General features: G+C 41.1%; 1 long non-coding RNA gene across 3 annotated transcripts in view; it reads left to right on the plus strand.

Annotated features, from left to right (window-relative positions):
- Positions 1-4209: 4209 nt before the first annotated feature.
- Positions 4210-10345, plus strand: part of LOC109316868 — a 37256-nt gene continuing 31120 nt past the window's right edge. For all 3 annotated transcript variants that reach the window (XR_002102934.1, XR_002102935.1, XR_002102936.1), the window contains exon 1: positions 4210-4324. This is a non-coding gene — a long non-coding RNA (uncharacterized LOC109316868). The remainder of the gene's footprint in view (positions 4325-10345) is intronic.

Consider the following 10345-nt stretch of genomic DNA (forward strand, 5'->3'; position numbering starts at 1 on the left):
AGGCAAAGGAGATGCAGCAAAAGTAGTAACGCATAGATTTGCTATTCTGACTGCATTTTTTCTTCATTGTATTAAAATGCAAATAATAGAACAATTTGGGAACTCATTTTGAATGGGGTACTAGAGATACAGATTCTCATGGGAGATATACAATGATTTCATTTTAATACTGCACAGAACACAAACCATTCTTCTGTGAGTTGCTGATTATGGGCATTTTGCTCTCAGCAAGTAGCCAGATTAAATCCCAAAATAGGGATTACAATTAAGCCTATACTATAACACCCATGCCAGCCATATAGGCTAAGTACAGACAGTCACAAACCCCAAGTCTGAATCGAACAAATGTTTGCAGGTTAGTCTAAACTGCATAGATTGGACCAATAAGCAAGTGAACAGACATTCACCTTTGATATTGGAAATGCAACCACATGCCTGCAGTGGCCCCAGCCAGAAGCCAAGGGTTGGGGGTTGGTGCTAGAACATGCCTCCCTGGTTGGCTGGAGCAGACAGCTTGGCTTAGGCTACCTTGTGAGTTAACATGAATCTGGAGGGGATTTGGGACAGAAATTCAATAAACCAATTTACCTTGGTCTGATATGACATCCATCCAGATTTATCTTAAATTGGTTTCAGCCATTTTGAAAGTGGTTTATGTGCACTGAATTTCTCTTCTGTTACAGATTTGAACTGGTTTCCAATCACTTATACCACTTTTTGGGTAGTTTCTGCCTGTACCTATAAAGAATACTGTGTATATTTGGATTCTGTTGATGGGATGAATTCAGCCATGAAAGTACAGTGTTCCAAACTCTACTATGTTAACATAATGAAATTAAATACAATTCCATGCCATGGATAAGGCAGGGAATCTAGGAATTTTTAGTATGCCAAATTATTCTAAGCAATCATTGGAAAACAATCATTTCTATCAGAACTCCTATGCCTTACCTGTCTACACAGGTAAGGCATAGGAGTTCTGATAGAAATGACTGTTTTCCAATCACCTGCTATACTCCAGGAATGGAAATTTGGCATTAATGGAAAAAGTTTCCTCCCCACCCATTTTGTTTTTAGAAAAGGATTTAACGCGAGCTTACCGTATCTTCCCTCATCCTAAATGCCTGTTCAGTCTGCACACAAAATGGGTAGCTGGAATTAATCGTTCAAAACTGCACTAAGAAGTGTGCACCATAATTGCATATTTGTGTGTTGCTTTGCTCTAGGAGACTGGCCTAGGATCTTCACTGTCTTACTCTCCCTGCTTTAACACTATGTTTTTTTATATTCTTTTTTTTTTTTCATCTGCCAGTCCTTTCAGATAGGGTATGATTTATCTTGACTCATGAATTGTGATTTTTGCTATAAACTCCAAATCATCAGAAGTAACTTTTGTTCCAAATTTTAAACAAGGAAACCAACAATCAGTTTGAATTTCCAGTGATCAGTGCCAATTATTTGAAGCCCTTCTTAGGAGAGCAAGTCATATGCAACAGTAAAGTTAGAATGTTATCTGATGATCATTAGTCAAAGATTTTAATGACAAATGTTAAGCATCCTTCAAGAGAGTAAGCTCAGAGTAGGGGGAGAAAAGAGCATGTGTTGGAAGTGTGTGTGTGTGTGTGTGTGTGTGTAATTGAACTTGAGAGGGTGGGTGGTGTTTTTCTTGGAGTATTTTTAGGTACTTGTTCTTTGGTACAATCTGAACAATTTCCAAGAGAAAAAAAAGATTGCTCTTCAGAAGTATCCTTTGTTTCAAGAGGGGAAAGTTATTGCTAGCAGATATGAGAGAATGTTTCATTCTCTCAAGAATATCCCAGTATTATTTCAGTATCGAGGCTACAGCATTTGGATCTGGAACTAGTTTAATTTTTAAAACCTCTCATGTTTTAAACTTAGTCTTGAGGCTACTCTATTCATTATGGGATTGTTTGATTTTTTTTCAGTTTAATAAAGTCTAATTGAGCTGATTTTTTTTGAGAACTACATTTGATATATTCTGTGTAGTCAACAACAACTTTTTTCTTTGCTGTAATACAAAACTTGGTCTTTGAAATGGCCAGAAATATCTACTATTGTGGGTGCATAGATTGTGCAGTTTGTCATTTTCATAGTATTTCAAGCAGAAGTTTAATATCAACATGACTTTGGGATTTAATTATTAAATCATGTATTTATCATTTCTTGCCTTGTCATTTTAGCATGGCAGAAACTTTGTCTTTTTACCTTTTTATGTTGGAATGTTCAGGAAGAATGTATCTAAGATGTTATCCTGCAGTGTTTTCAATGTGCTCTCTATCTTGGAAATAAAGGATATATTTCTTCCTGCGGTTTGCTGATTTATAAACTCTAAAAAGAAACCCTATGTCTGTATGATTATCTTCCTGTGTTCCTTCACCATGTGCTTTTGGTTACTAGTTTATACTTAGATACCCCCACAACCCTGTTAACAGTAAGATTATAGTTATTTCAATATTCTTTCCCGGCAGGATCCTCCTATAATGTTGTTTTGTTTGTGCATTCCAGTGAAACATAAAGTCTCAATCCACTGAGATGCAATTTCTAGCAGAATTTTTCCCCCATTAAATGTTTATGAGACAAGTTCTCCATAAGACTGAAACAAATACAGTTTTGCTTCCCACCAAAGCAGTTGCTTTTTGATCACTGTTGAAACCAGAAACTATAACTTGGTGTTGTCTGGCTTCTTGTCTTGCCTTCTTGATGTCCAGCTTAGTGCATGTTCATTGTTGACTTTTAGAATGAACAAAATACCCCTTCCAAAGACATGTGCAAAAGGTCTAGCTTTACTCAGATTCAAATGCCAGCTTTGTTGTAGGCCAACATTAGTTTACAATGCTTGTAAAAGAAAACCTATTAATTTCCTGTTGATTCATTAGTTAATACTCAGTTTATTTGCTTCATTTAAAGTAATTTTAAAAGCAAGACAAAATGGACACTTGGATATACTAATTGTAAAAAGTTAGAGAGACTTTCAAAATGGTGGTATAAATTTAAAATTCTAAGTTCATGTAAATAAGTCGCTTGATTTCAGTGCAGACTTCGAGATTAGTAACATCTTGAAAAATCAGATACATATTCAAGTGGCTAAAGTTAAACTTGTCCTGTATTTTGGAAAAACTTGCTTGAATGGAAGCAAAATTTCAACTTTATTCCACAGGCAGCTTGAGTTGTAACAGTATGTGTACTGATTAATATTGGGACCCTTAACTTCAATCCAAATTTTTTCCCCCCCCTGCAAATAGTAAATTTTCTTCAAGCTTTTATCAAAATTGTTGCATGGACTTATAATGGGCAGATGAAATTTATTGTACTCAGAATACACTATACAGGAGTAAAGTCCTGTGTCCGACCTCAAAATATGGTTTAACCAGAGGGCTGATAATGTGGTGGGCCTCTTCTAAGTAGGCCATTTTCAGCGTTTTTTTGGTGACGCTACTTGTCATCTGGACTAGGCTTTTTGCCTTTCTCTGTTTTTTGCTATGACAGCATCCCATATATTTGACAATATGGGCTGTATTTCTCCTACTTAGCTACCCAACGGTCCCACCTCTCTTTCCTACAGGGGAAATGGCAGTTCTCAACATATTGCAATTACCTTGGACTACAACAGTGGAAATGTGATTCTGTTTTTATCATCAGCGAGTGAATAAACCAGTCTCAAATGTAAATTAGATAATTAAAACAGAACAATACCTTGCCTTGCTCACTAGGGTTTACCAACTCATTGAAGGCTTTTGTTTCCTTCCATTGTTCCATCAACAATTGTTCCATTGTTCCATCCTGTCTCTGAAGGTAAAGTATATTATCTGCAAGAAGTGCTTGTAATCATGGGCTTTCTATTTTGTACTTCGTTATAGGAGCTTGTTTAAAAAGGACATACTGGCCTGAAAACGGCTCATCATTTTTAATAGGCAGTACAGTGTCAGATTTACTTACTGTCTGATCCCAAACTTATTGAAATCAATGGGAGTTTTCCTCTCTAGGACAATGGGTAAGGGTCTACTCAGTTAGTGATTCTGTGGACTTTGTGGAAAATGCAAAATATGGGATCATCTGCAAAATCAACTAAAAAAAGTAAAAACTTAATAAAAATAAAATCCTGGCTCCCCAGTGGGAGCCAGCAGTCCTTACTGCCACTGCAGCTTGGGCTTGGAGCCCCCCCAAGGGGTGGGAAAAGTGCTGGCTGGCAGGGCAGCAGCCACCTTGCTGAGGGCTGCTTTGCCTGGCTCCAGCTACACACACGATGGTGGCTGCCCCTTTTCCCTCCTCCCTGCACCTACCTTAATGGATGGTTTTTATTAAGGTAAGCATAAATCAGTCTTTCTAAACTTTTTGTACAACTCTATATAGTATTTCTTTTGTTGTATATCGTGTATGAGCACATCCAGAAAATATCCACAGAATTTACTATTTATACCACAACCAACCCATGAAAACTGTTTAGTTACTCTGTGATTTAAGACGACCCCTGACAATGGGTTTGCGATCATCAGCCTTTTAGACAGTAAACTCCTGAGGGTATGTTTCTTTCATTTCATCATGCAAAGCAAAAGCTTAATAAAATAGACTTGAGTAATAATATCAGTACAAGTTGAAATTCAATGATACTTGAAGAATAAGCAAAAGCTGTATTGGTTCATAAAGAGCAGTCATAGATTTTATGTACTGTATGCATTGTAAATTGTACTGAAAAGGCTGTAAAACTGTAGAACAGTTTTAAGTAACATCACAAATTAAAATTCTGTTAAGTGATTATGAAACTGCCTGCCTTAATGGAGGGACATTTATATTCTTTTAAGCAAGACAACAGCCATGAATTAAAGGATTTCTTGGTTGTTTTCCACACGAGTCGGATACTAGCCCCAAGAACAAAGCACACATGCCTTATATAGGGGGGTTTAATTGGGGGCCAAAGGGATTTAATATTTTCTGCTGCTAAAATCCAGCCCTTTACCAAGTGAAATCAGTGGCAAGGACATGTGTGTTGCAGGTCTCGCATAGACCAAGAGGCCATGATTATTATCATGTTGTCAGCAAAGAAGGGAGGTTGCCTGATGGTTTCCTTAAGTGACAGACCCAATATCTGTAGCTTTGCTTCCCCTTCTTTCCTGCTTAACACTGCAGTTACCAACCCTATTGCTGCAATACCCTAGATGAGTTCTATTAAGTCCTGTTCCTTTGCATTGCTTTCTGTGACTGCTCTGCAAGATTATAAAAATGTGCACTTATGTTCTGAACCCACAGACAGAGAGCTGGGATTTGACTTTGTGCTAGCAGTATTTTAAGAAGCCGTATATTATTTCTATTGTGGAAGCTCCCAGAATAAGGGGAGGAACCCATTGTGCTTGTCTGGAAACATTCTTTTATTCTTATTTCACTGCTCCAGTCCAAAGGTGTCAACATAATAGGAAATGAACTCTCAAATCTGGTGGATGGCACAGATGAGCTTTAAAAAGTCATCCCAGAGCATTTTAGGTATTATATATATCCACATGGGATTATGGGATATATATCTGGGTTCTTTTTAGTTATGTTTTCATCAGAAAAAAAGTTTTTCTGGCATTTAATTCACTGACTCTTGAAAAATAAACCTTACCTGTTCTATTGTAGTTAATGGCATAGAAGTAGCCATCCGTCTTATCCAGGAATTTATCCAGTCATTTTAGCTATAGTATTCTTTATTTTAATAGCTTCCAATGTGTGATCATTTTTCTTGTGGAGAGTATTTTTGCTGACAGAATCTCATCTTTCTGTTTTTTTCCTCCCCTTTTCCCCTTCACTTTTCTCCTTTCAAAATAAGCCTTCTTACTTACCTCTGGTTATCCTCCAGCTTCAGTTCCTAATACAACCAGCAAAATCAGACCAGGTAAAATGTCCATCAGAACACGTACCTGAATAATAATTTCTCCCCCCTACTTAGTTTGGTTAAGGGATAAAAATCCATTTAGAAGTTCAGCTTACCCTACAGGTTGATAAGCTGTTGGACAGGAGTGGAGGGCAAATTTCTCAAAGACTTTTCATAGAAAATACTGTGCCAAGAGCACAATTCCCTTTACATCATGATGTTCTTTCACTGAGGTCAATGATGGCAGCAGTGATGGATTTTTCTACATGAAAGTGTTGTACTATTATAGCTATGTTAGCTAGAAGTATAAAAAAAGAACCCTGGAGCTGACATAGCCATACTAACACCCTATAATGTGGATGCAATTTTGCCAGTAGAGCTTCTGCTGTTTGGAGCAGTAGGTGTAATTTGGCATTAGAAATTCTTCTTTTGCTTGTAAAGCTAGATCTACATCAGGAAGCCTGTTGGGGTGGATCCAGTGATGGGATGAGGTGCAGTGATGTGGTTGATCCCCCTTCTGCTACCTCTGCTGTTGTTGTTGTTCAAGTCTGGTACCCTGTGCAGCCTCTCCCTGCAGATGGAGCTCCTAAGCCACTGGGAGATACCAGGGGACTGGGCATGAAGCAGAAACAGGAAAGAAGGACTTGCCTACTGCTACCACTGTCCCCAGCTGACCCAGTGATGGGGGCAGCCACAGAATGATTCCTGCCCCAGTCCAGCTGCAGGGAGAAGCTTGAGAGGATGCTGGACTCAGCTGGGGATTGATAACAGCAGACAGGTTTCTTCTTTCTCCACCTGCTCCCTGCCACTCTGTTCCTTCTGTGCTGGAAGAAGAAACCCATTCCTACCACTACCACTTTGATGCAGGGATAGGATGAGCCCCAAAGCTGTTTGTCACAGGGAACAGCTGCATGGGACAAGGACAGGGGTGGGTTCCTCTTTCCAGTACCTGCTCCCAGCCAGTAGGGAAACTTGTGGGTGGGGAAGCAAGCAGGGAGCAGGTGCAGGAATGATGAACCCATCCGCTACTCCATGTTTGGTACCTTGGGCAGCTGCTCCTTACAACCGCCCCTCTGCTTATAAGTTCCCATGAGGTGAGAGGAGCAGTTCTAGGGCTCTGCTCCATGCTTGTGACACTGCTGGCAGGGGCCAAGGCCCTTCTTTCTGCATCTTCTCCCAGCCCCCAGTATCTCTCACTGGCCTGGGGGCCCCAGCTGTGCCTTGCCCCTATCACCCACAATGGTCTGTGCTGAACCCCTGCTTTACCGAATCCTGGATCCACCCATGGAAGCCTGGTCAAATGAATACTATCATGGTAATTAAAACTATAGCAACCTCATGGTGTATCCTAAGCCTCTGGGAGGGGAGAGGTGCATCTCAGTCAACAATATCCTGAACTGTCCGGTGCTTTAGATGTCTGCACCAGCAACTTAAACCCTACCTGGAAGCTAACTGGCAGCCAAATCACAATTCCATGTAAACACAGACTGCTGTGAAGGGGAGGAAGAAAGTCAAACCCCGTAAGAAAGAACACCACTGTTAACAAGGCTTGTAAACGTGTGATTTTTATTTTGTACTTCCTTAAGAAAAATCCTAGTAAGAGCTCTTAAACAGTTTAAAAGGACACTTCTCTCTTTACCAGCGACATTGTGGGATTCAAATCCCGTGACTCCCATGAAAAGGTCAGAAAGAGAACCAGGCTGCTTCACCCCCATTTCTTCCCTTAAACTCACATATGAAGATATGCCAATATCTTCCTCATTCCCCATGGAATTGGGATTCAGATGGCTTTCCAGCTTGTTCTTCACAACCTTACCAGGACCTGGTAGCTTGGGATCCATAGTGAGGCTTTAATGAGAGAGACAGCCCTAACCCTAACTCTAACTCTGCTTCAAAAGAACATGTTCAGAAAGGGGAACACGTTTCAAGCAGTTTTTACATTTTCTTTTTAGCTCCTCTGGCACAGACCAGGACAGTGTAGACAGAGAGCATCTGGCTGTTACACACAGTCTTAGCATGGATGGCCTTGGCCTACTGTGAGGTTTTGAGGAGTCCTTCATGCCTTTCCCTGAGGGCAAATCCAACCTCCCAAACAAAGGATGTTGGAGAATCTTCATGATTTCTCCTTGTGTTCTCCAAGGAAGGGTAGCTTTCTATAGGCTCCAACACAGAGTTTGTTCAAACTGTGATGCCACCCGCAAGGGGAGAGCAATTTCTTTCCTGTTATCTTTTCTCAACTATAGTGGGCAGTATGAAGGAGGATAGGGTAATCATCCTGCCTTCATCCTGTTTCTCTCTGTTTCTAAGTAGTTTCTGTGCTGCTGCCCACATTAGAGTTCTCCAGAACTTGCTGTCCAGAATTTCAAAGAATAAGACTATACTGGGCTGCTATCCAGAAGAGAGAGAAGGATTGGTGGAAAGATACTTGTTTGTATCTTTTATAGTTTCATAGTCGGTACGGTTGGAAGGGTCCTGAGCAGATCATCTAGTCTGACCCTCTGCCATGGGCAGGAAAAGGTGCTGGGGTCAAATGACCCAAGCTAGGTGGCTGTCTAGCCTCTTTTTTAAGACCCCAGGGTAGAGGCGAGCACTTTGTTCTTTTATCCTTTGAGGACTGGGCAAAATATAACATGCATTTTAGAAGAGACTAAATGCAACATGTGTTTTGTCCAATTGCCCATGTGCAAATCTAGCTTTAGTATTCTTGGTCATATTAAATTAAACAGAAATATAGGCAGTAGATAGGCAGATATCATCGTATAGTTCTGGGTAATATAACAGCGAAAGCTAGTGTGTGATAAAAACCACAGAGTGGAAAATTGCAAATTTAACTGAAAATTGACACTATATCACTTAGAAAAGTATCATTAATGTACTGGTAGATTATTCATATTTTAAATGTTGGCCCAGAGACTCTGTGTTTATTTTTACTTTCTGTTTTTTGATGGGTTACCATCACCTCTCTCAAGCATCCAAGGAGGACTTTCTTCTACATGTGGCTGGGTATCTTTCTATCTTTTCCTCTCCCCCTAAGTACTTCAGGACTATCTTTGTATTGATGTCTTCTTCAGCTCTTGAAAGCCAAATGTAGCTGAGATCGCAATGTGTACTTCTTGCCTTGAAGCAAATATGTGTTCCTTTTGGGGCATCTGTGATGGAATATGGATGGCACTGAGAGGTTGAGTAAAACAGATTAAAGCTCTCTACTAGAAATTAAACATGTCACTTTTGTGGCTCATTTGAGTTTAATCAGTCCTATGAGCAGTCTTACAACCTTGTTTCTCAGTGGCATTGCCAAGTTTCATGAATATGCACAGATTATTCTTCTGAAAACTCACTGTATTTTATTGTTTATTTGATGTTTGTTATGTCCTGTCTGGTTTTTATTTCCTTAAGGTGTTTTTGTTGGCACATCAGGCATAAGAAACAATGCCATGTGAGTCATCTTCAGTCCCACACAATGGGTGATACAAAAAGAGCCTTGTTACATGTTGCACTTTGAGCTGCTGAAATGTAGATTGGTTTAGTGTTAGTTGGAGTTTGGAGCAGCCCCATCTTAAGGCTAAAAACCTTCTCTGACTGTCCCCCACCTGCACATCTCTAACTAACCATGAGAGGGCAGGTGAGCAGAGGCCTGCAGCTGGGAGGTGGAAAGCTAATGGGATGAGATAATTAAATGGGAGGTGGAAAGGAACTGGGGGTGGGGGAAGGGTGGTAAAATAAAGGAAGTCAGCTACTGAAAGATGAAATAAAAAGAAGCGTTCTTTGTATGTCCCAGATTTTTCTGAGAGTTGGGAGTGGTGAGGGAAGGTACTTTTCAGGGAGCTGCTTGTTTCCTGACTGCCTCCCCCATAGACCCCACTCCTGGACCCATCTGTGTCCTGTGACTTGGCTAGCTGGCATGTGCTCTGCAGGCTGTTTGCATGGGTTTGCACCCCTGGAGGTGGGAAGATCACGCCTCTGGGGGTCAGAGGAGGAGTTGACTTGGTGCCAGAACCACCCCCTAGACAGTAGATTTCAGGGGGTGGAAAGTTTGTCCACACAGGATGGTGGGGGAGGGGATACCATGTTCTGGGATAGTGAAGGACTGCAACTTGTGTGGCTCATCTATGGGGAGTGGCCACACATTAATGGAATGAGCTGGGCAACATGGATCAGAGATAAACCTGCCCTGGAGTTGTGTAACTTTAAGTCAACTAAAGTGTGCTTATAAGCAGTGGCGACACATAGGGGGTACGCAGGGATGCACGTACATCCCCTGAGAGCACCTGTGCACCCCCTGACTGGCTGCACTTGCCACTTAAGTGATGGGCAGCGGGGGGCAGGTGGGAGTGTTGGTGCCCCCCCTGCAAGGACCGGACGATTGCCAGCCACTCCCAGATGTGGCTGCAGTGATTGGCCGCAGCCACTCCCAGATGCGGCTGCAGCAATTAGCCACAGTGATTGGCCATTGTGGGATCAATCATGGGTGTCCCCCCC

This window comes from Crocodylus porosus, unplaced genomic scaffold, assembly GCF_001723895.1.
Source record: "Crocodylus porosus isolate Cpor-Errol unplaced genomic scaffold, CroPor_comp1, whole genome shotgun sequence".
NCBI classification, from domain to species: domain Eukaryota; kingdom Metazoa; phylum Chordata; order Crocodylia; family Crocodylidae; genus Crocodylus; species Crocodylus porosus.